This window comes from Psammomys obesus, unplaced genomic scaffold (genome assembly GCF_907164565.1).
Source record: "Psammomys obesus unplaced genomic scaffold, mPsaObe1.curated_primary_1811, whole genome shotgun sequence".
NCBI lineage: Eukaryota > Metazoa > Chordata > Mammalia > Rodentia > Muridae > Psammomys > Psammomys obesus.
Genome location: NW_026592732.1, coordinates 7,501,062 through 7,524,437, shown reverse-complemented (window position 1 = coordinate 7,524,437; position 23,376 = coordinate 7,501,062). Strand labels below are relative to the sequence as shown.

At 37.8% G+C, this 23,376-nt stretch overlaps 1 protein-coding gene across 1 annotated transcript in view; it reads left to right on the top strand.

The window, feature by feature from the left end:
- Window positions 1-23,376, top strand: part of Cntn5 (contactin 5) — a 1,192,645-nt gene that overhangs the window by 274,931 nt on the left and 894,338 nt on the right. The window contains exon 2 of the mRNA XM_055615494.1: window positions 10,646-10,783. The gene's annotated coding sequence lies outside the window, so the exon portion shown is untranslated. The remainder of the gene's footprint in view (window positions 1-10,645; window positions 10,784-23,376) is intronic.

Sequence of the window (23,376 nt, the reverse complement as noted above, 5' to 3'; positions counted from 1 at the left end):
ACTGTCACTAATAGAATCCTAAATTCTCAAAATTCTCAAAACTTTCCAGTTTAATGCATGAAAGTTATGTTGTAAAAGTTGTAGAACGAATCATACAGACCTATATCTGAAGGAGCCAAGTTTCCCTACTGGAGGCTGTTAGTTTATATATTCTACAATTTATTTGTGTAATACTACTTGAAAGTAATGAAAAGTTAACTGTAGATACATATATTTTTCTCAAAATCTTTGTGCTGGGTTTCAGGCAATAAGAACATAATAATGGATTTGATTATATAAGAAGTCAGTAAGTCCAAAGTAATCTATAATACAATAGATTCTCATTTACTTAGTGATGATATAAGGGAAAGAATTAAAGATAATTGGGGGAAAGTTTTGTGGCGTATTGATTGAGATGATTACTTCATGGATATGTAGATACAACCTTTAAATTATGTTCAAAACAATTCAAAACTGAGCAAGTTGATTAATGTTAATTATACTTCAAATGCATGACTGCATTCGTATGTGTACTTATTATAGTTATCTAGAGAAAGACACTGCTGCTGATTAATAATTAACAGAGAAGTCATAAGGCAACATAGCAATTACCTAAACGAATTTGGCAATGTGTGCCATAATAATAACAATTTCTCAATTGTTCAGATATTAACCTGCAAGAAAATGTTATGCATGATAAACAAACTAGCTTCCAGTGAGAGCTGCTACACCACAGGAATGATCTATGTCTCTGGTCCTGGTTCTAGTTAGGTAGGACCAGACAGCCCATCTCAAACTGAGGCCCCTTTTCTTCTCTTTTCTTTGTCCTCAGGCCTGGGTGGAGGGGCAGTCAGCAGAGGGCTAGTCCAGGCGTGGGTGAGTGCCTGTCTTCAGACTAGACTAAAGTTACAATGTCTCCCAGGAGAGCCTATCTGGGTGACTTTAGTATGGGGGAAGGAGAAGATTAAGTTTGGGGTATAGATCAACTGTCCAGAGAAATATTGAAAATGTTTTAAAACTTTATACAGAATACATATCCCTTTAGACACTTTTAATGTCTAGCCATGGATTTATTTATAATTTATTGATATAAATTATAATTTATATCAATAGTAACACTGGAGAATGTTCATATACAGTTGGTGCTCCTTTATTTATTTATATTGAGTTGCATTATATATACTATATTTATTTCTAATAACTGTAAATATTGATGAGCTCTGAAAATATAACTCTGTAATCACCAATAAATCAGAATATATATTTTCATAATTTTAAAAGGTGTTTTAACAAGATAGCCACATTTGTAATGACAAAATAATATAGGTAATTCTGTTTTTTAATTGATATAAACATAATACTAAAATATGAGGTATTGCATTGGAAAATTTTCCTTTGAATGTCTTTATTAATTTTATTAGATTTATAAATTCAATTATATATTTCTATAGACTTTATTTCTTACTTGTATAAAAGTATCACAATTTTGATGGTCATAATCTATGGAGCCGTCAGTCATTTTCTGCGTGTATTGTGGTGATGATAAACTTTATTTCCTCTGGTGCTCTGGTGCTCTGGTTATGCAACAGCTTGGTTAGTATTTAAGCAGCAAATGGAATTAGCATTATTCCCATTGAGTCGTGATATCATGTGTCTCAAGGGCAAGTCCTCTAGACATTGAAATTTTATATCTATAGAAAAGAGACTTGCATTCTCCACTTTTGTTTAGTTTTGTGTGTTTGTGTTTAGTTTTTGTTTTTGTTTTTTCAATGTTATTACTACATTTGTGATATTAAGAAAATTAGATCTTGGCCTCTGTGCTGTCAATGTTGTATTGAACACAATCTTCCATAGGCCAAGACTTACATGCCCATGATATCCAATTGGTTTAGGCAATTACTGTCTTTTTGCTCTTCTGTCAAGTATTAATAAGCAGCATTTTTCTCTAGATACCTATAGTAAACAAAAATATATGCATTCATAATATGAATAATTTGATTATGATTAACATAATCAGATATCTTAGGCTTGAACAATTTTTGACATAATTTGAAGGTTATATCTATACATCCATGAAATAATCACCTCAATTTATACTCCATGTCTATAAAACAACAATATTTACCCCTTTCTAATATTCCTAGAAACTGCAAAGAATGATTAAGAAGTATTATATTTCGTCTTATATGTATATGACCATGTTTCACATACGTGCAAAATTTTCTATAGGCTTTCACAATCCTTAAAATATCTTTATAGATAACACAAGACTGTGGAATAAAATTATATTTTAGCAAGCAGCAGAGTTTGCCAGTTCATTCTTTCTGATCTCATTACTCTTCTCAAGTGAAATATGTTGTATAAACTCGAATATCTAAATCCCAGTGAAATTCAAAGGCATGCCTTACAACAATCCAACAAATAAAATTCAAAATTGGAAATAAATTTTACATAACAACAGCACTGCACTTTCTCAAAAATTACAATGGAGTGACTTTTGAAGAAGAGAAAATTCATTGTGAGGCACCAGCATTAAAGACATCATGTCTTATTTTGAAAACTCATGCAATTACCTACTTGTTTTGTGTGTTAGTGTGTGTGTGTGAGAGAGAGAAAGAGATAATTGATGCATCATTTTTCAAATAGTGCATTTAATTAATTAATTTATTTATTTTACTTTATTTAAGTTAATCAATTAATTAACCCTGCTATGTGTGTCTGCTGAGGCATCTCACCAGCCTTAAATCATCTTTTAGGTTAAAGTTCCCTTAGTAGTAGAGAATACAGCACTGAAATTTCTATGGATGTCTCATTGATATCGAAGTATTTCACTTCATGTATGAGCCACAGGAATATTTTGCTTCCATGTGATATAGATATTTCTCTGCTAGTATTTTTTTTTCTCATTTAGAAATTACTGACTTCTTTGCTTGGTAGGGCAGGGCTTTAATTGCAGAACTCTGGAAGAGTGGGAGGTGGATCTCAGGTAGCTCAAAAGCCAGTATGCTTTAGCACAGGTTGTAGGAAAACCAGGTTCTATGCCAACAAGAGCCTCATATTATAGAGACCCTGTCTCAGAACAAAGTAAAACAAAGCATAAGTCACTATCCTCTAGCTGTGGTTAGGTTAAGAACACTACTATTGTCTACACTCAGCAAATTTTATACTATGGAAAAAATGACATGCTCTTTCTTTGTGTCTGTCCTGCTTTGGGTTATGGTAAGACACAATTAGAATATTTACAATGAGATCCTTCAAACATTAAACCAGGTTATTAATGAATATCACAGAATGTTTCACTCATAAACTCTATGGTAAATCAGGGTAGTGGGTCAGTGATTCATTTTATCCAGGTTCAGGAAGCAAACAAATGAAAATTGAAAGCTTGGAGCTTTCATGTCTTCTGTTTATAAAGGAGAAATGAAGATTATGAAGAAGGTCACTCTGCTAGTAGGTTGCACAAATGAAGGTCTTAGTAGAATGGGCTCAGCATGCAAGGAGGAGTGCTGGAGATAACATCACTCAGGTTTCAGAGGCTGACGTGTTCGCTGCTGTGAAAACACCTGATCAAAAGCCTTAGGGGGTTTTTGTTTTGCTTTCTATTATTGTACCCTTTTAAGAAAATAAGTTATCAGGTTAGAAATCAAGCATGAACTTAGTAAACATTAGAATTGTATGGGAAGCCAAGGCCTAAATACCTACCTACAACAGACTATGAGGAAATCGGACATAGTTACTACCATTTTCAGTTGAATTCTACATAATTCCACATACATCTTCATGGCTGTTGTTATCAAAATATTTTTATTAACTTTTTACTTGAATATGTAGTTTTATAAGGTCAACATACCCATCCACTAATTTTATTGTAGACTCCAAGCTTCCACAGGAGGCTAAAATGTGCTAACAAGGTGTTAGCATAGAAACAGCAACAAAATTCTCACCGGCTGAACAGAGGACATGGTGACTTTTTTAGAGTTCTATAAAATCTTTCTACATGAATATAACTTCCCACAGAACACAGGTTGTGCATGGAATAACAGAGGTAAGACCCCCAAATTCTCTGTTTAACAACAACAACAAAAAAAAGGGTCAGTGTGCACACAGATAGCATTCAGTAAATATTTTGCATTATGATTATAAAACTTAGTCTAAGGCTGGATAAGTAACTCAGCGATGAGAAGCACTCACTGTTCTTCCAGAGGGCCCAAGTCCTGCTTTCAGCAACATGGTCTAGGGGCTGCAAGTCCAAACTCTAGAGGATCTGATAACATCTCCTGGCCTACATGGTACTTGCATTCTTGCATATATCACCATAAAGACACATAATTTTAACAAAGTTAAAGAAAAGAACAACTGTCTATAGAACTCGAGCCCTTTAAATAAAGATTTGCTCTCATAATTTTAAATTACAATTTTTATTAAGTATTTAATTATTTGGGAAAAATTTAGTATTATTTTATGACTCTGAGTCTTAGTCATACCCAGGATTTGCTTATCAAATAAGGAAATGATCTTAAAAAAACATTCTAGGAGGCGCATATACTGCCTTCGAATGAAAGACAATGGACTGCCCTTGTGGCATTTTCATCCACTGTTGTCAGCGATCTCCCTGCCTTTCTGCTCTCTCCCACCAGCAGCCTCCTGCATGCAAAGGCAATACTTGTATGCTCCCTCTCCAACAGCCTCTTTCACTTATACCTCACATGTGTTCTAAGACACCAATCCTTTTCCCTCTTTTCTCCCCCTCACCATAATTTTTTTTTAGTTGCCTGAATGATTCCTACCATTATAGCCACCTTATTTCTTTTGTTTTTATAAGGGGACTTACAACATTATCAACACATTTTGCTAACACAATGCACAGTTACCAGTCATACAGTACAGGATAAATATGCTGCAAACCACAGACCCAAAGAATGTAAGTAACAAGGAGGGCCCAAGGTCAAATCTCACTGAAAAGGGAAAAAAGGTTAGACATCAGGAGTGGATAGAGGTGGAGTTGGAGAACTGGGTTGGGGAGAGGTGTGAATAGGAACAGGAAGAATGAGGTGGTGGAAGGATGGAGAAAAACAGTACTGGGAGAGACAAGTGGATTTTGAGTGAACATCTCTGGAACAAGACAGAAACCTAGGACATCGGAAACTCCCAGGACTCTGAGGGTGGCCCTAGCTAGGACTCCTAGCAATGGGGGATTTGGAGCCTGAACTGGCCAACTTCTGTACCCACACAACACTTCCCAGTGGAAGGATTGGGACTCTAACCCAGCCACAAAAGCTTAGTTCCAGAATTTGTCCTGCCTACAAGATGTGCAGTGGTAAAAGATGGGGAGATTTGAGGACAGGGCAAACCAATGACTGGTCCAGCTTGAAACGCATGCCATGAGAAGGAAACCATGTCTGACATTGTTAATCATATTCTGCTATACTGGCAGACAGGAAACTAGCATAACTCCTCTGAGAGCCTTCACCCAGCAACTAATGGAAACTGATGCAGAGACCCACAGCTAAACATTAAGTGGAGCTTGGGGAATGCTGTGGAAGAGTAGGGGGAGGAAGGATTGAAGGAGCCAGAACAGTCCAGAACACAACAGGGAAACCTTCCAGGATCAAATGACTTGGACACATAAAGAGCTCACAGAGACTGAACTGCCAGCCAGAGAACATGTATGGAACAGGTCTAGGCCTTCCAGTTGTGCAGCTGGATCTTCATGTGGGATTCCTATAGCAGGAGCAAGGGCTGTCTCTGACTCCGTTGTCTGCCTTTGATCTCTTTACCCTAACTGGGCTGCCTTGGCGGGCCTCAATAGGTGGGCTCAGTCTTACTGCAAATTGATATGCCAAGGCTGGCTGATATCCATGGGAGGCCTGCCCTTTTCTGAGAAGGGGAAGAGGAGCAGGTAGGGGCTGCATACCAAGGCATGTTTTAGAAGTGTTACTTCCTGATGGTAGCACATACTCTAAATAAATGAATCTACATGTGTTACTCCAAGGCCACTGACATCCTTCTATAGATGTTGACAAACTGATTAGCAAATTTAGCACACAGACACACTCACACAGACACACACACCTTCCTCTATGATAAGCAAGATACCATTTTTATTGACTAAATTATTTATTTACTTTACATCCTGATTGTAACTTCCCCTCCCTCTTCTCCTACCTTCTGGGATGAAGCTGACAATCACTGCAGATCATAAAGCCACTGATGCTGCCAGGCAGTTTGCCAATATTCAAATCTCTTGTGTCCCATCCCAAAGAAAGGCATCATCCATTTGTCTTTTAGCTCTTATGGCCAGGACATAAATCATACCAGGGTCCTGGGAAAGAACGAGATAGTAAAATCCTCTTAACATATTTCTAAGCTGTTCTTGAATTTCTTAAGGATTGGAAGAATTTCTTAAATACGCTATTCCTAAAATATGTTGAAGGTACTTTTTTCATGTAACCTATAGAGTTACAAAAATGAATACTTTTTGTACATCTACATTTGAAAATTCTCAAATATATTCCTGTTCTTGAGGAAAGATAATTCTGCGGGAGAGGATTAGGAAATTAATTTTAATTCATGCCATTTCCTCCCACAGTTTGCATCCTCATGAATTACAGAAAGTAAAATCGGAACAGCCAAATCAGCCCAATTAGTCCTCACTTTTAAAAAGAACTCATTTTTAGCAGAATGAACTAATACCCTTTTATCCCATGATGTGAGGCTAATCCCTCAATTCAGGAAGGAGCAATTGGAGAAGTTGGTGATAACAGACCTGGCTCCTCCCCGAAGCCTGGAGCCAAATGACTCTCTGCCCTGGCATGCTGCCAGGCTGCAGGCCTTCTTTCCATGGGTGTTACCTTATTACCATTACCTGCCTGACATCTGTGCCTTGACACCAGAAGTGCTAACAGCTGTGGTGTCTGCGGTGGGCAAGTGGCGAAATGCCTCTTTCCAACCCTGGTGCCTCTAGCAGGCTCAAGCACTCTGCAGAGAACAAAGTCTGCTAAGCCCATTGCAACCTGCTCCTTCCCCCATGAAGGGTTTTTTTCTGGTCATGTCTGAAAAGCAGTTTTGTTCTGTGACATTGGATTTATGAAGATAAAAGATACTCTGTTTTAGATAGAAAGTACATGTGGTAAAAGGGCAGTGCCAAGGACAGTCTGGGTGCTCATCGTATTGTGGAATAAAATGTTTCAGCAACCTGTTCATTCTTGGCTTGGGTGTCTGCTGCAGACAGCCCTATGACCCTCACCACTGAGGATGCCAAGGATTATAGGAGGAAAATTGTACTTATCTTGAAGTTGAATAGCATTCTTAACTAATAGTGACAGACCTACCAGTGTGACTTAGAGTGGCTGTCACTAATGGCGGGGCCCTGGGCTACCATGTAATGAAAAAGGTCAGAAGGAAATGCACATGAGTGAGAAAGGAGTCCAGATAACAAAGGGGCCAGAGAGACTTTAGAAAAGTTTATTTTTAGAACGCAGCTGGTTGGATTCAGGGTTATTCTTGTATCAGTGTGTTTCTACCATAATAACAAGCTCTGATAGCTGGGTCTGCAGAAGAGAACGCTACTAAAGGCAAGCCACTGTGCATTGTTATATTGCACATATGATGCTTCGTTCACTATGCTGTAAGTATTGTTATGATTTATATCTTAGAAATAAGATTTCTTTATTTGTTCTTTGAACCAGCCTCTCACTAAATGGCCCTTGTCGGCATGGAATTCACTATGCAAAGCAGGCTGCGTTCAAACTTTGGGTAATCCTGCTATTTCTTTCTCCAGAGTGCTGGGATTTCAGATGTGCATCACGACAGCAGCCTGTCAGTAATAGCCACTAGTCACTGTGGGAATTCCTAACAAAGGGCCATTAAGGTTCACAGCGTGGGGCAGCTTCCACTGATGTTGATATGGAAGAAGTCTTGGAAAATATACAACCTAAGGTTGGAGAGTCCTCCCAGAGAAGAACAACCAATGGCAGGTTCGGGGATGGTGTGGAGGAACCTGATTGGTCACCCAAAGCTGCATAACAAGCTCTTTCTTCCAGTAATAAATGAGTCTGCAGCCACAAGCATACACCTGGCTCCCTGTGTCTGCGTGATAACTCGGTGTCTCTCACCCCCTTGGCCTGGAACCCCTGTCCTCACCCACAGGCTAGACATTTGAGGGGAGGACCAACACATTACATACTGAAGAAAACTTAGGAAATTGTCTGTGATAATCACCTTATTGTAAGAATTTTAGGGTGTGAATGATTCAATCACATAAAGCCCACATATAAAGATTTGTTTGTATTGATAACAAGCATTATAATACAAAGAGTCTTAAACGGTTTTAAAGTTCACAGCTGAAAGATATGTCAGATACGTTTTTATTACTTACTCTCAGTAAGTAGAAGAAAAATGGGACATAATGGGAAAGAAACTATAAGGGTGATCAAATTGTCACAGGCTTTAGTTTTTGTTCTCTTGATACGTTATTTAAGACTAGCTTATGGGACTTCATACAGTCTGAGAGTGACTAGAGTCTCACAAGCCAACTTGCTAGTTTGGGTCAAATTTTCATGAACTACTCTCTGAAAGCAAGCTTTCAGACAATTTATCTTTAGCTTTAATGTTATAATTCATATCAAAATGGAAACCTCAGGTGAAAGAAATATAAATCAGTATCTTAAGTAGGATAGTATCAAATCATAAAAACCTCTAAAAGTATTGAAAATTGCTATTTTATTTTTATAATTAACTTTCTGTCTGATAATTTAGGAGACAGACACATCACCCATGATGTCCTCAGGGAAGTCTGCAGATTTTTCCATTTCATTGCTAATGAGCCATTTTCACCTGACTTCTGCTCCCATCACTCCCCACTGAACAACCAGCTGTCAATTTCCATAGTTGAGCAGGTTTGGAACCAGACACGTGGCAGCATGATGGGTAAAAATTCATGTGAGTGGAATGTAGTTAATCTAGAATCAGGATGGCCCACCTGATGTCATTAAACCTGACTGTACATCATAAATGGTTAACAATGGATATTCAACCTTTAAGGTTTTTAATACCCTCGCAAGGATAGATGAGAGCATTTCAGATCAGTTGGATATCTGAACATTTCCATGCTCAATGTAAAATCAGTGGTGGTCATTCATAAGTGGTGGATCATTTGCTGTTTCTATAGAGGAAGGGAGTGAATTTAGCGATTCCAGAATACAGCACTCAACCATTCTGCCACCCTCCAGGTGTGGTTGTCTGTCTGAAAATAAAAATTCCTTACCTACTGAGTCATAGTGGATTTCTGCTTACCTTCCCTAATATAGCTGAATGTGCTTTATAAGCTGTGATAACTACATAAGTCTGAAAACTAGTGTTATAATTAGCATCTATTTATAGGATTATTTTTAATTTTTTTTAATGTATCATACAATATTTGTAACTACAAGACTTAGTTAACCTCTCTGTATGTATACAACTATGACTATAAATACTCTGGTTCTACTTTTTTCTCTTTAGAATTTTCTCTTATAGAATGGCCTCTTTGATGAATCAATATTCACCTAGGAGGTATCCTTTGATGTTGTAGCACACATGAATTTCTTACAGGTCACCCGAGAATCAATGACTTAATGGTTCAAATAGTTTAATTTGTCAACTACCCATTAGGATTTAAATCCCTTAAATATAAAAAATAAATAAAATAAAATTTACAAATACTTAAGGTAGCATAAAGTGTAATGCATCTCTTAAAAACCAAGTGAGTAATTGTGAAAATGTGAATATAAACTGATGCATTGAATTCTCTTTTAATTATTGTAATCATGTGAGAAAATCAGGCTATATAAATATATCATGTTAAAACACTGACATTTGAATTTTTTTTTTCCATACAAGTCTTTGACTTGCTTGGTTAGGGTTACATCAAGGTACTTTATATCATTTGTGGCTATTGTGAAGGGTGTTGTTTCCTTAATTTCTTTCTCAGCCCTTTTGTCTTTTGTATACAGGAGGGCTACTTTTTTTTTTTTTGAGCTAATTTTGTATCTGGCCACTTTGCTGAAGGTGTTTATCAGCTGTAGGAGTTGCCTGGTAGAAATTTTGGGGTCACTCAGGTATACTATCATATCATCTGCAAATAGTGATACTTTGACTTCTTCCTTTCCCATTTGTATCCCCTTGATCACCTTCAGCTGTCTTATTGCTTTAGCAAGGACTTCCAGAACTATCTTGAAGAGATATGGAGAGAGTGTGCAGCCTTGCCTTATCCCTGATTTCAGTGATCACCTCCCCTTGAAGGAGGAGCAGCCTTACCAGGCCACAGAAGATGATAATGAGGCCACTCCTGAGATCTGATAGACTAAGATCATAAGGAAGGAAAGGGGGACCTCCCCTATCAGTGGACTTGGGAGGGGCATGTGTGAAGAGGAGGGAGGGAAGGAGGGATTAGGAGGGGAGGAGGGAGGGGCTTATGGGGGGATACAAAGTGAATAAAGTGTAATTAATAAAAAATAAATAAAAATTTAAAAAACATTGACATTTGTGTATGTGAGCAAATATTGAGATTTCAAGTATCATTAAACAGAACGATGACATATAATATTTAATAAAAATAATGGCCTTGCATTAAAGAAAACATTCCAGAGGATGATTTGTATTCACATTCATACCACTTTCTTCGCAGGTATCTTTAGAAGATTGCTATTTAATGCCATTCAAGCCCTGCCAAGCATCATTTCTGCATGACTACCACCAAAGGATTACTTTACAGAAACTGCTGCCATTTTGAAGAGTGTGATTTGGACCCTGATTCAGAAAAGAGGTACAGATGTTATTTTGTCTTAAGTAAAATTCGTTGAAAAATAATAATAAAAAAATGTTGACTCATATCCAGAGAGAGAAAGTTGTGTGTATTGTTTCTGCAGCTTTTCTGTTCATAGGACTCCTTCCTAAGCTAAAGATTAATAAGTGCACAAATCAACTGGGCATTTTGTGTTTGAACTAAAAATGCTTCCTTCATGCAAGTAAAAATAAGCAGTAGGATATTGGAGAAATTTTGTAGCCAAAGAGATCACACAATTATGTTATTTTAGATTTTGGTTTGACATGAGCATGGCAGGTAGGGAAGGGCAGCCACAAATTGCTATCTTCACAGACAGTGTCTGACTTGCTGGCAGGTGGATTCTGTGCTTGTTGGTTTGTATGAAGATAGTAATTAAGTTAGGAGTGCAGGAGGTCCTAGGCAAGGAGAGGCATCCTCACCTACCAGGGCGAGCCAGGCATCTCCTACACAGTGACAATGTGATGATGCCTGCTGTTTGCTCAAGAGGGCTGCATTGTTTACATGGCCCTCATCAGCACACAGCGCTGAATATTAATTACATTTGTTTGTTCTCAAATTACTTACTGTGGGACTTAGTAATGATTCTTAAAATGGTAATCCTACATTACTTAAACTACATGAATAAACACATGTCTAATAACCATAACTAAATAGTTACCAATAGACTATTTCAAATCAAAGATATTGGGCATACTCTGTGTCAATGCCAATGATATATATTTTTAAACAATAAATATAAAAATTTTAAAAGTACGTGGAGAATGAATTATTCTTGTTGTCTTACTGTTTATGAAATAGGTAACATTTCAACCTATTTTAAAGGTTTCCATTCTCTAATTATTAAATTAATTCAAAACATTACATACTTCCCCCCAATCTATTCTAGTAGGTTCAGAATCTTCAAAGGTAGAATAGAAGCAAAGAGATGACAAAGCTTGAGATTATTTCTATAGGAGGGTGTAGGGTGACATGTGATCCAGGCATTTAATTTCAGTCTTTTTGCCATATGGAAATTCAGAGAGCTGTTCTAGAAAAGTTTGTATTTCTCCAAATGTTCATGAATTCTACTAAATTAATACAATCATTCTGTTGATTAAAGATCCTAACTATACCAGTTATCCATCAATTAAATCTGTCAAGTAAAGCAACCAAGATTTTCTTAAAAAAAAAAAAAAAGTAAGTAAATAGGAAACCCAGAGGAAAAAAGATAGGGAAGGTGAGATAATGCCTTTGACAGGGCTCTACAAATCATGCGCAAAAAGCATAACTTCCATAAGCTAGCTCATCATTGTGTGTAACAGTGGGAAGACTTTAGCAAATATTTAGTCATCATAAATTTGCCTGTTGTAAGAATAATCTCAGACTTTGTTACAGTAATCTGTATTCTATCTGCAAATATAATCCTATGGGCAGGTATTTTGTATACCATTTAATTTTATTTAAGCATAAGAACCTTTAAGTAAATCAAACCTTATATTAGATTTCCAATTCTGAGATGTCTATGAACATTAAATTGTATATGGGCTCCTTAGTTCAACTTAGCAATTAAATAGATAAATGATTTATGGTTGTTGTGAAGTTCAGAATAAAAAGCAAGAGAACATAGCATAGCTGCTGAAGGTGAGAGAGTCCAATGCTCACTTACAGAGAGATAAAGATGAAAGGTAATTTTATGTTAGACATATTAACAATGTAAAAAAAAATGTTGTGGGTGTCTTGGCCAACTGTGCCCTAGTACATTACTACATGAGCCAACTGAAATATATTCAATTTGTGAAGTTTAACAGACCTCAAATCAAAGTTTGAGAAGAGGTTTTGTCGACCTATTATTTAATGGAGGTATAAGAATGAGGATGTGGAGCCCAGACACTGACCAGGAATGCTGTGAATCCTGGGTTGACAGCACTCTTCACTCTTGTCATGTCACTCTTGTCACTGTTCTGAGCAACTGATTGAAGAGCACATCAGTAAAATTGAAACCGTCGAAACAGAGGAGTTGCACTGAGCATTCCGAAGAGGCCTAAGTGAATTAGAATTGATGAGTGTGATGAGATCGGGTGACAGTGTCACATTAAATAAAATCTTTTTCATTCGCAGACTTACATGACATATGTCTCTGCAACCACTAAAAACATTCAGGGGACTAATTGATAGTTCGTCTCGACATGACCAACTAAGGCATTGTAAGAGGCAACCCATATTAAAAGGGGTCCTGAGTTCAGCCACGGAGGATAAAACACTTCCCTGGGTAACTTACACAACTATTTCCAGCAGCCATTGGCCCAGGCCCAAGAGAAAGAGTTGCTTCCATTAGTGAGGGGCCTCTGGGGCTCTTGGGGTTATAGATTTTTCAGAATTGGCAGGATTGTTCATTACCTAGTGAAAGTAAACTGGCTGTAACTGCATGCAGCCGGAGGTACGGTCGCTGAGAACAGGAGAGCACAATGTGCTCTCAATTTCAAAGCTAGGTTTCATTAGCAATGGTTTCAAAAATTCCTGGTAGAGATCACCTTCATGTAGTTGTTAATTGTATGGGCTGTGCCTATGTGAACACTACTGTTACCTGGGAACATGTTCCTGGTTTGTAACTCAGTATGAAATATTAAATCAAAAGGGAAATGCATGGAAGTAGCGAATATCAGATGCTATCAGCAGTTTTGCTCACCACAATATGCTACCACACGAGTGCATCAAGACAAACAGAGAGGTGCACTGTGGGTCCTCAAGGAGGAGGATTCCCCTACACAGAAGTTAGGCAGCACTAAATCGCAATCCAGGTTTTGGGGTATGCTATATGGATGCCTATTTTGCAGTGTGCAATGTACTTATTTGCTTTTAACCACCATTACAGTTTGTTTTGTAAAAACCGTGATTTGAACTCTCTTACTGGAAACTCATTACCTGAAGTATGTGAACTTGTCTGTCTAGATCAACTAAAAGACAATCCTTCCTTAAGCTACTAGCCATTAGATAGGAAATGTCTCATAACATGAAGTTAATCAATTTTCTTAGTCAATGTTTATTCTCTCTACTGGTTGTACTGGCGGGAGGGGGAGGGTCTATTCAATGAAGTTAATCTTGCCTTGATTGTCAGCCTGTTCTCCTAAACTATCTTGGGGAATAAATGCTTCTTAGTTGGAATTCTTAAAAATGAAAAAAAAAACTGGAGTTTACCTATAGGAAAGGGAAGGGAGAAGGAAATTCGGGGTGATGGAGCCTAATGCAACACAGCCCTAGGTAACATCACTGTAGTTACTATAGGGCTATGCCAGTCTGTCCTGTAAGATACGGAATGTACTCAGGAAATATGAGCTCTAATTAAATATTATAAAATAGTGTGTGAAGGATCGTTGAAACAGAAGAAGATTGACAAGGGCCAGGAAGAGGCTAATGGTATTAAGTTGCTTGCAGCAAAGCATGATGACCTGGGTTAAATTTCTGTTGAAAGGAGACAACTGAATCCCATAATTGTCTCAGGCCATGCAAGCACACACACACACACACACACACACACAGAGGTGCTCAAAACCACACATTTTTATCAGAAATAATTACATTTCAATATTGCAAGACCTTTCTATAATTTTTAATAATCAAGAAAAATTCAAAATGAATATTCTGGAACAAAATTTTCTTGCAGTATTCATCCAACTCTATGTACATAAGAGCAATTGAAGAAGCCTGACAGGCCAGAGACATGAAAATTTCCAGGCCATTTGACAATATATCTGGAGATTTATTTCTGTCAGTATTTTAGTTTCCAATGGTGCTAATCTCCCTGTTTTAAGAATGAGGATGAATTTCAAATAGAAAAATGTTTAATAAGAGTAGTCTCTTTCTTTAAAAAATATTCTTTTTTTTCTATATGTTTTGAGGTATAAATGACAAATGAAAATATTACAGCTTAGGAATAAATAACTTTGACTGATTCATTATTATAATGTCACCATCTCTGGAAACTCCAGCTATATGTTAACTTTTATGAGCCTCAGAGTTGCTTCACTTGTAGAAGCCTATCATAACTTATTTTAGAAGAGGTGTGAGGAGATATAATAGAACATAACCATAACTACAGCTATGTATACATAGTGACATATACATAAAATGTATACATTTGGGGTTTGGTATGAAGAAATTGTTTAACAGATGGCCATGCTGTGATAAAATAAGTACCATGATTTTTAACTCACCAAGAAGAACAAAACTTTCCTAAGATTCTGATAAAATCTTAAAGAAAGAAAGAGAAGAAAATTGAGGAAGAGGAACATGTATTGGAGTATAGGAAGAGAAGGGAGCAAAGATGGAAGGGAAAGAGAATGGGAGGGAGGATAATCAAGGAAAGGAAGCAGGGAGAAAGGAAGAAAAGAGGAAACAAATTGTTGTACCCGTTTCGTGGTGTTTGTCACTTATGTGTTCTGGAACTGTTATTGGCTATAAGAAATAAAAGTGTTAGAATCCAAACTTTTCTGTCTCAGATGATTAGAAGATAGAATTTCAAAGTTCATCTCATTCATTGTTGAAACATCTGAGAAAAGTGCCCCCTTCCTGTTATTTCCTGTGAAATCAGAAAGTCAGGGAGTGAAGCAATGTAGTTTCTTCAACAGCTGCCCAAAGTGCTGAAGACAAGCTGACAACCAACAGCAGCCATGCTTGTGAGGAAAGTGCAACATAAGCCTTTATGACTGCAGTGGCCAAGGATGCTGCCCCAGGTGCAATGCCCAGGGCCAGGAGCTGTGTGTGCTCTTTGCCAGGAGTTACCTAGAATTCCTGCTCTTTCAGCTATGACGGTAAACCTAATTGTGCTCTTTCCTGATGTTTGTGCCTTCAGCAATTTTAGCAGCTGTAAATCACCTCTTTCTAATTTTTTTTCTGCTTCAAATATCCTAACAAGGAATGACTACAACACCCGCAACCCACACACATCAAATATATGTAGAAACCAGTGAAGAGCCTAAAAGCAGAAAGATACCGTTACACAGAGGAGGGTTTTGTCTTAAACAGTTCTTAACTTCCTTCTTCTCATTTTGCTTTGCTGTGACTTTGTGATGTTAACACAACACAGTACTCTGAACTGTGTAAAGAGCCTAGAGCTAAGGTCCAGCAGGTGGGAGCATTTGCTTCTTTTGTAGAAGACCCATGTTCTCTGCCTAGCACATCACCAGGCAGTTCATAACTGCTTGTGACTTGAGGGATCTTATGCCCTCTTCTGGCCACTGTAGCATAAACTGAGTACTTTATGAGGACATGGTGTAAATGCATACACTCAGGTATACAACATACACATATGCATAAAATACAAGTAAATAAGCTGATGAAGCTCTTAAATATGTTAAGTAAACAGATTGACCCTAGGCAGGCCTTTAGAAGATGATTGAAACCACAGAAAACATTTCTGTCTTATTAGACTTAATGCAAAAAGAAAGTGATAGAAGACAGCAGATGAATAAGAAAAAAATAAGCACAAAATTAAATAAATTTAAATTGTTTACTGTTCTGTTCAACTAAATAATGAAAAAGGACTTGACTTAGACTTTAATATCTTGATAGAAACAAACAAACAAACAACAGAATTTCAAGGTGGGTGGGCCAAGATGGTGGCAATCAGCATGTACCTATGTGAAGGGCACAGGATCCGGACTCTGAAATTGCTGAGTGGAGGGACAGCTGAAGCAAGAACATCCGAATTGACGTTTCCTGGGAGAGAGGGGACAACCCATGAGCTGGGATAGTTTGGACCCAGGTCACCCCTGGACATCTCTGGGGACTGAGCGGCAAATATACAATCCCCTGCCCTTCCTCCTTCCCCATGCATGGGTCTCCCTGCTCAGCTGACGTGGCAGCAATTGCCCCAAGCAAGAGGCTCCATGCTTGGTGACTGAAATGGCACAGATTGGCCTCTCAGGGCTGCAGCTGCATTTGTAAATGAAACATTGTAAAGCTTAAATCACACATAGATCCCAACACCTTAATAGTGGAAGACTTCACTTTCACCAAGGAACAGATAATCTAGACAGAAGCTAAATAGGGACATAATGACACTTACAGAGGTCCTAAATCAAATGGACCTAAAAGATGTCTATAGAACTTTTCAACCAAACTCAAAAGAGTAAACCTTCTTTTCAGCACCTCATGGAACCTTCTCAAAAATTGACCATTTTGTCAGGCACAAAGCAAGAGATTCAAGAAAATTGTAATAATCCATTGTATACTATCAGACCACCATGGCCTAACAGTAGACCTCAACAAAAACAGAAATAACAAAAAGCATACATACACATGGAAACTAAACAACCCTATACTCAATGACAGCTTGGTTCATTGAAAAAAGAAATTAGAGACTTCCTAAAATTCAATGAAAATGAAGCCACAACTTACCCATAGTTATGGGACACAATGAAAGCAGTGATAAAAGGAAAGGTCATAGCACTAAGTGTATCCAGAAAGAAGTTTGAGACATCTCATACAAGCAAATTAATGACACACCTAAAGGGGAAAAAAAGAAGCAGAAACACCCAAGAGGAGTAGATGATTAAAAATAATCAAACTCAGAACTGAAATCAATGAATTAAAAACAAAGAAAACAATCTAAAGAATCAATGAGACTAAGTTCTTTGAAAAAAATCAACAAATCAGACAAACCATTAACCAAACTAAAAAGTCAGAAAGAAACTATTCAAATGAGCAAAGTCAGAAATGAAAAATGAGACATAATGACAGACACTGAAGAATTCCAAACAACCATTAGGACTTACTATAAAGACTATATGCAACAAATTTTAAAAATCTAAATGAAATAGAGAATTTTCTTGATAGATTACATTTACCAAAGCTAAATCAATGCCAGGTAAATAGAATGAATAGTCCTTTATCCCCCAAGGAAATAGAAGCAGTCATCAAATGTCTCCCTTCCAAAAAAAAATCCAGTGACAGACAGTTTCTTTTTTTTTTTTTTTGTATTTTATTTTTTTCTTATCAGTTACATTTTATTAACTCTGTACCCCAGCCATGTCCCGATCTCTCATTCCCTCCCAGTCCCTCCCTCCCTCCCTCCTCTCCACCGTGCCCCTTGTCAAGTCCACTGATAGGGGGGACCTCCTTCCCATTCATCTGATACTGTTTTATCAGGTATCTTCAGGACTGGCTGCAAAGCTCTCCTCTGTGGCCTAACAGGACTGCTCATCCCTTGGGGGGTGGGGAGGCCAAAGAGCCAAACCTTTGGCAGAGTACAGGGAATCATAAGAAAGAAGGGGAGTTAGGCTGATGAGGAAAGGATAGGAGCTCCACAAGGACCAAAGATATCTGGGCACAGGGTCTTTTCTGAGACTGACATGCAACCAAGGACCATGTATGAATGTAACCTAGAACCTCTGCTCAGATGTAGCCTGTGGTAGCTCAGTAACCAATTGGTTTCCCATAGTGAGGGGAACAAGGACTATTTCTGACAGGAACTCAATGACAGACAGTTTTAGCGCAGAAATCTACCAGACCTTCAAAGAAAAGCTAACACCAATACTCTTCAAACTATTCCACAATATAAAAACAGAAGGAACACTACCAAACTCATTCTATGAAGCCACAGTCACCTTGGTACCTAGAACTCACAAAGACCCAACAAAAAAAAGTGAACTTCAGATTCAACTCTCTTATGAACATTGATGTAAAAATACTCAATAAAGATACTTGTAAACTAAATCCAAGAACATATAAAAGATATAATCCACCTTGACCAAGTCGGCTTCATCCCAGGCATACAGGGGTGGTTCAATATATGGAAATCCATCAACGTAATCCATCATATAAACAAACTGAAGGAGAAAAACCATGCAATCATTTTCTTAGATTATGAAAAAAACATTTGATAAAATCCAACACCCATTCATGTTTAAAGTCTTGGAGAGAGCATGGATACAAGGCACATAACTAAACATAGTAAAGACAATATGCAATTAGCCTTAATGGAGATAAACTTAAATTCTTCCCACTGAAATCAGGGACAAAGCAAGGCTGCCGACTATCTCCATATCCATTCAACCTTGTACTTGAAGTCCAGCTAGAGCAGTAAGACAATTAAAGGAGATCAAGGAGATACAAAGAGAAAAGGAAAAAGTCAAAGTATCACTACTTACAGATGATACGATAATATACATGAGTACCTAAAAATTCAATGAGAAAAGCCCTTCAGCTCACAAACACCTTAAGAAAAGGGGGCTGGATAAAAAATTAACTCAGTAGCCCTCCTGTATCCAAAAGACAACAGGGTTGAGAAAGAGATTAAGGAAACAACACCCTTCACAGTAGCTGCTAATAACATAAAGTACCTTGGGGTGACTCTAACCAAGCAAGTGGAAGACCTGTTTGTTTGTTTTTTAAACTTTCAAGTCTCCTAAGAAAGAAATTGAAGAAGATTTCAGAAGATGGAAAGATCTCCCATGCTCATGGATCGGTAAGATTAACATAGTGAAAATGGTCATTCTGCCAAAAGCAGTCTACAGATTCAATGCAATTCCCATCAAATTACCAACACAAATCTTTACAGACCTTGAAAAAACAATTCTCAATTTCATATGGAAAAAATAAAAAACCTAGAATTGCTAAAACAATCCTGTACAACAATGGATCATCTGGAGGAATTGCCATCCCTGACCTCAAGCTGTACTACACAGGAACAGTAATAAAAACTGCATAGTCCTGATATAAAATCAAAATGGTGGATCAATGGAATTGAATAAAAGACACAAAAAATAAACCCACACATCTACAGATACTTGAGTTTTGACAATTATGCCAAAAATATACAAAGGAAAAAAGACAGCATCTTCAATAAATGGTGCTGGTCTAACTGGATATCTACATGTAAGAACATGCAAATAGATCCATATTCATCACCCTGCACAAAACTAAGGTACAGGTGGATCAATGACCTCAACATAAAACCAGACACACTAAACCTGTTAGAAAAAAAGGTGGGGAAGAGCCTTGAACTCATTGGCATAGGAGACAACTTCCTGAACAAAACACCAACAACACAGTCTCTAAGATCAACAATCAATAAATGGGACCTCATGAAATGAAAAGCTTCTGTAAAGCAATGGACATTGTCTTCAGATAAAAATGACAGCCTACAGAGTGAGAAAGGATCTTCACCAACCTTATATCTGACAGAGGGCTGATATCCAGAATATATAAATAACTCAAGAAGTTAAAAAGCAACAAGTTAAGGAATTAAATTTATAAAAGGGGTACAGAGCTAAGCAGAGAATTCTCAATAGAGGACTATCAGATGGCGGAGATTCACTTAAAGAAATGCTCAACATCCTTAGTCATCAAGGAAATGCAAATCAAAATGACCCTGAGATTTCACCTTACATCCATCAGAATGGCTAAGATCAAAAACTCAAGTGACAACACATGCTGGAAAGGATGTGGAGAAAGGGAGACCCTCCTCTACTGCTTGTGGGAATGTAAACTTCTACAACTTCTTTGGAAATCAATGTGGTGCTTTCTCAGATAAATAAGAATAGTGCTTTCTTAAGATCCAGCTATGCCACTCCTAGACATTTATCCATAATATGCTCAAGTATACAATAAGGACATTTTCTCAACCATGCTCATAGCAGCTTTATTTGTAATAGCCACAGTCTGAAACAATCCAGATGTCCCTCAACTGAGGAATAGATACAGAAATTGTGGTACATTTATACAATGAAATACTACCCAGCAATTAAAAACAAAGAAATCATGAAAATTTCAGGCAAATGGTGGGTAGAAAAGATCATCCTGAGTGACGTATCCCAAAAGCAGAAAGGCACAAATGGTATATTCTCACTTATAAGTAGATATTAGACAAATAATATAGGATAAACATACTAAAATCTGTACACCTAAAGAAGTTATGCAAGAAAGAGGACCCCTGGTTAGATGATCAATCCTCACTCAGAAAGGCAAATGGGATGGACATCAGAAGAGGGAGAAAACAGGGAACAAGATAGAAGCCTATCACAGAGGGCCTTTGAAACCCTCTACTCAGGAAGGTATCAAAGCATATGTTGAGACTCATAGCCAAACTTTCGGCAGATTACAGGGAATCTTATAAAATAAGGGTGAGATGAAAGACATGGAGGGGACTGGAACTCCATAAGGAGAGCAACAGAACCAAAAAAATCTGGGCTCAGGGATCTTTCCTGAGATTATTACTCCAACCAAGTACCATGCATGGAGATAATACAGAATCTCTGCACAGATATAGCCTACTACAGTTCAGCCTCCAAGGGGGTTTCCTAGTAATGGGAACAGAGACTTTTTCTGACATGAACTCAGTGGCTGGCTCTTTGATCACCTCCCTTTGAGGAGGGGGGGGACATCCTTACCTGGCACAGAAGAAGACAATACATTCAGTCCTGATGAGACCTGATAGGCTAGGGTCAGAGGGAAGGTGAGAAAGACCACCCCTATCAGTGGACTTGGAAAATGGCATGGGAGGAGATCAGGGATGGAGGATGACATAAGGAGGGGGTAAGGGAGGGGCTACAGCTGGGATAAAAAGTGAATGAACTGTAATTTATAAAATAATAAAATTTAAATAACAGAATTTCAAATTTGAGGGAAATATTTATATCACCTCAACACAGAGAAGTTTATTTTCAAGCAAGGCAAGCATAGTCTCTACATGCATAGGACAAAATATATTAAAAATGCAGAAATGAAGACTATATTGAACCATCTTTCCAGCTAAACATTTGATATTCCCTTTTGGTTTCAAAATGAAAATTTAGACTTAGGTGCTGTTGATAATTTTTGTTATGTATGTTTTAGAACTTTCCTAGTGTTTATTTATCAGTTTGCTAAATGGTAATCTTGTCTCTGATTCTTTGCTCTCTCCTGCCATTTTACATAGAACTTCTCAGTTCTTGGTTAAGGAAAAAAAAAATGTGCTTTCTGCCATTTGGCTTTGATGTATATGACATGTTTGATACACAGAATGAAACAAAAGTTGCAGCTTTCCAGCCCTGAAGTAGACTGTAGATAAGAGAGTGTCTGCTGCTCAGGAAGCCCTTTCTGATTGATGCCTCTCTGCTGATTAGGAGAGGGAAAAAGTATAAAAGGTGAGGAAGTGATGACATCACTGCTCTTTTCAGTCATGCTTGGAGGTAATTCATTATGCAGCATGAGCCACATTTACTCCCTTCAACTCATAATCTCTAAGCATCTACCCTACCTTTCTTCCATAATTGATATGTCCGCCCTAACGGGCACTGGGACGGAAACCCAGTTCATGCTCATGTTCTCCTCCCTCCCTCATATTCATTCACAGTTCATATTACTGTCAGTGTTTCTCTTCTATTGTATTTCTGTCTCAGAAGAAAAGAAAAACTAACCTACATGTTAACTGATAACAATATGTTTCCATATTTTCATTTCACATGGGGTATATTTTAAACTGTGTGCTGCACCTTATACAAATTGTTGCCTTCCATGAGCCCTTGCACCTAGTCTATTCTTGATACTTAGGGAAAGTATATTAACCCTTAATATGGCTATATCCGTTGCTAAAAAAGCAGAGGCTTATTTGTATTTCATACACTATTAGTTTTATCTAAAATTTTTCTCTCCAGACATTTTTTTTTTACATTTAAAAGAAAAATTCACTTATTTTGATGTCATGTGTGTGAGTACTTTGCCTACACCTATGTCCATGAACCATGTGAGTGCAGTGGACAAGAAGTTGAGGAGAAGATTTCATATTACTTGGGACTAGAGTTACAGTTGGTTGTGAGCTGCTGTCTCAATGCTGGGAATCAGGGTCAGGACTTCCTAATGAGCAGCCTTTGCTTTTAACCACAGAGCCATCTTGCCAACCTCTCTTTTCACTTTCCTATGAATGACAATGGTTAGAGAACCCATTTTTTGTTTTTCAAAAATGAAAAGCAAAAGTGACTGTTATAGCTCTAGAGAAACTGACAGTTATAATTGTGCAAGCACCAGGTCTCCTTTAAATAATGGCTTACTGTGGAGAAACAAAACAACCTTAAGACTACATATGTGGAATCATCAGTTACATGATCCGTAGTAAACTATTACACTGTGGTGAATTCTTTTTTTTTAATTTTTTTAAATTTTTTATTAATTACACTTTATTCATTTTGTATCCCCCCATATGCCCCTCCCTCTTCCCCTGCCGATCCCACCCTCCCTCCCCTTTCTGCATGCATGCCACTCCCCAAGTCCACTGATAGGGGAGGTTCTCCTCTTCTTTCTGATCTTAGTCTATCAGTTCTCATCAAAAGTGGCTGCATTGTCCTCTACTGTGGCCTGGTAAGGCTGCTCCCCCCTCAGGGGGAAGTGATCAACGAGCAGGCCAATCAGATTATGTCAGAGGCAGTCCCTCTTCCCATTACTATGTAAACCACTTGGACACTGAACTGCCATGGGCTACACCTGTGCAGGGGTTCCAGGCCATCTCCACGAATAGTCTTTGGTTGGAGTATGATTTTCTGGGAAGTTCCCTGTGTTCAAATTATCTTGTTCTGTTGCTCTCCTTGTGGAGTTCCTGTCCCCTCCAGCTCTTACTATTT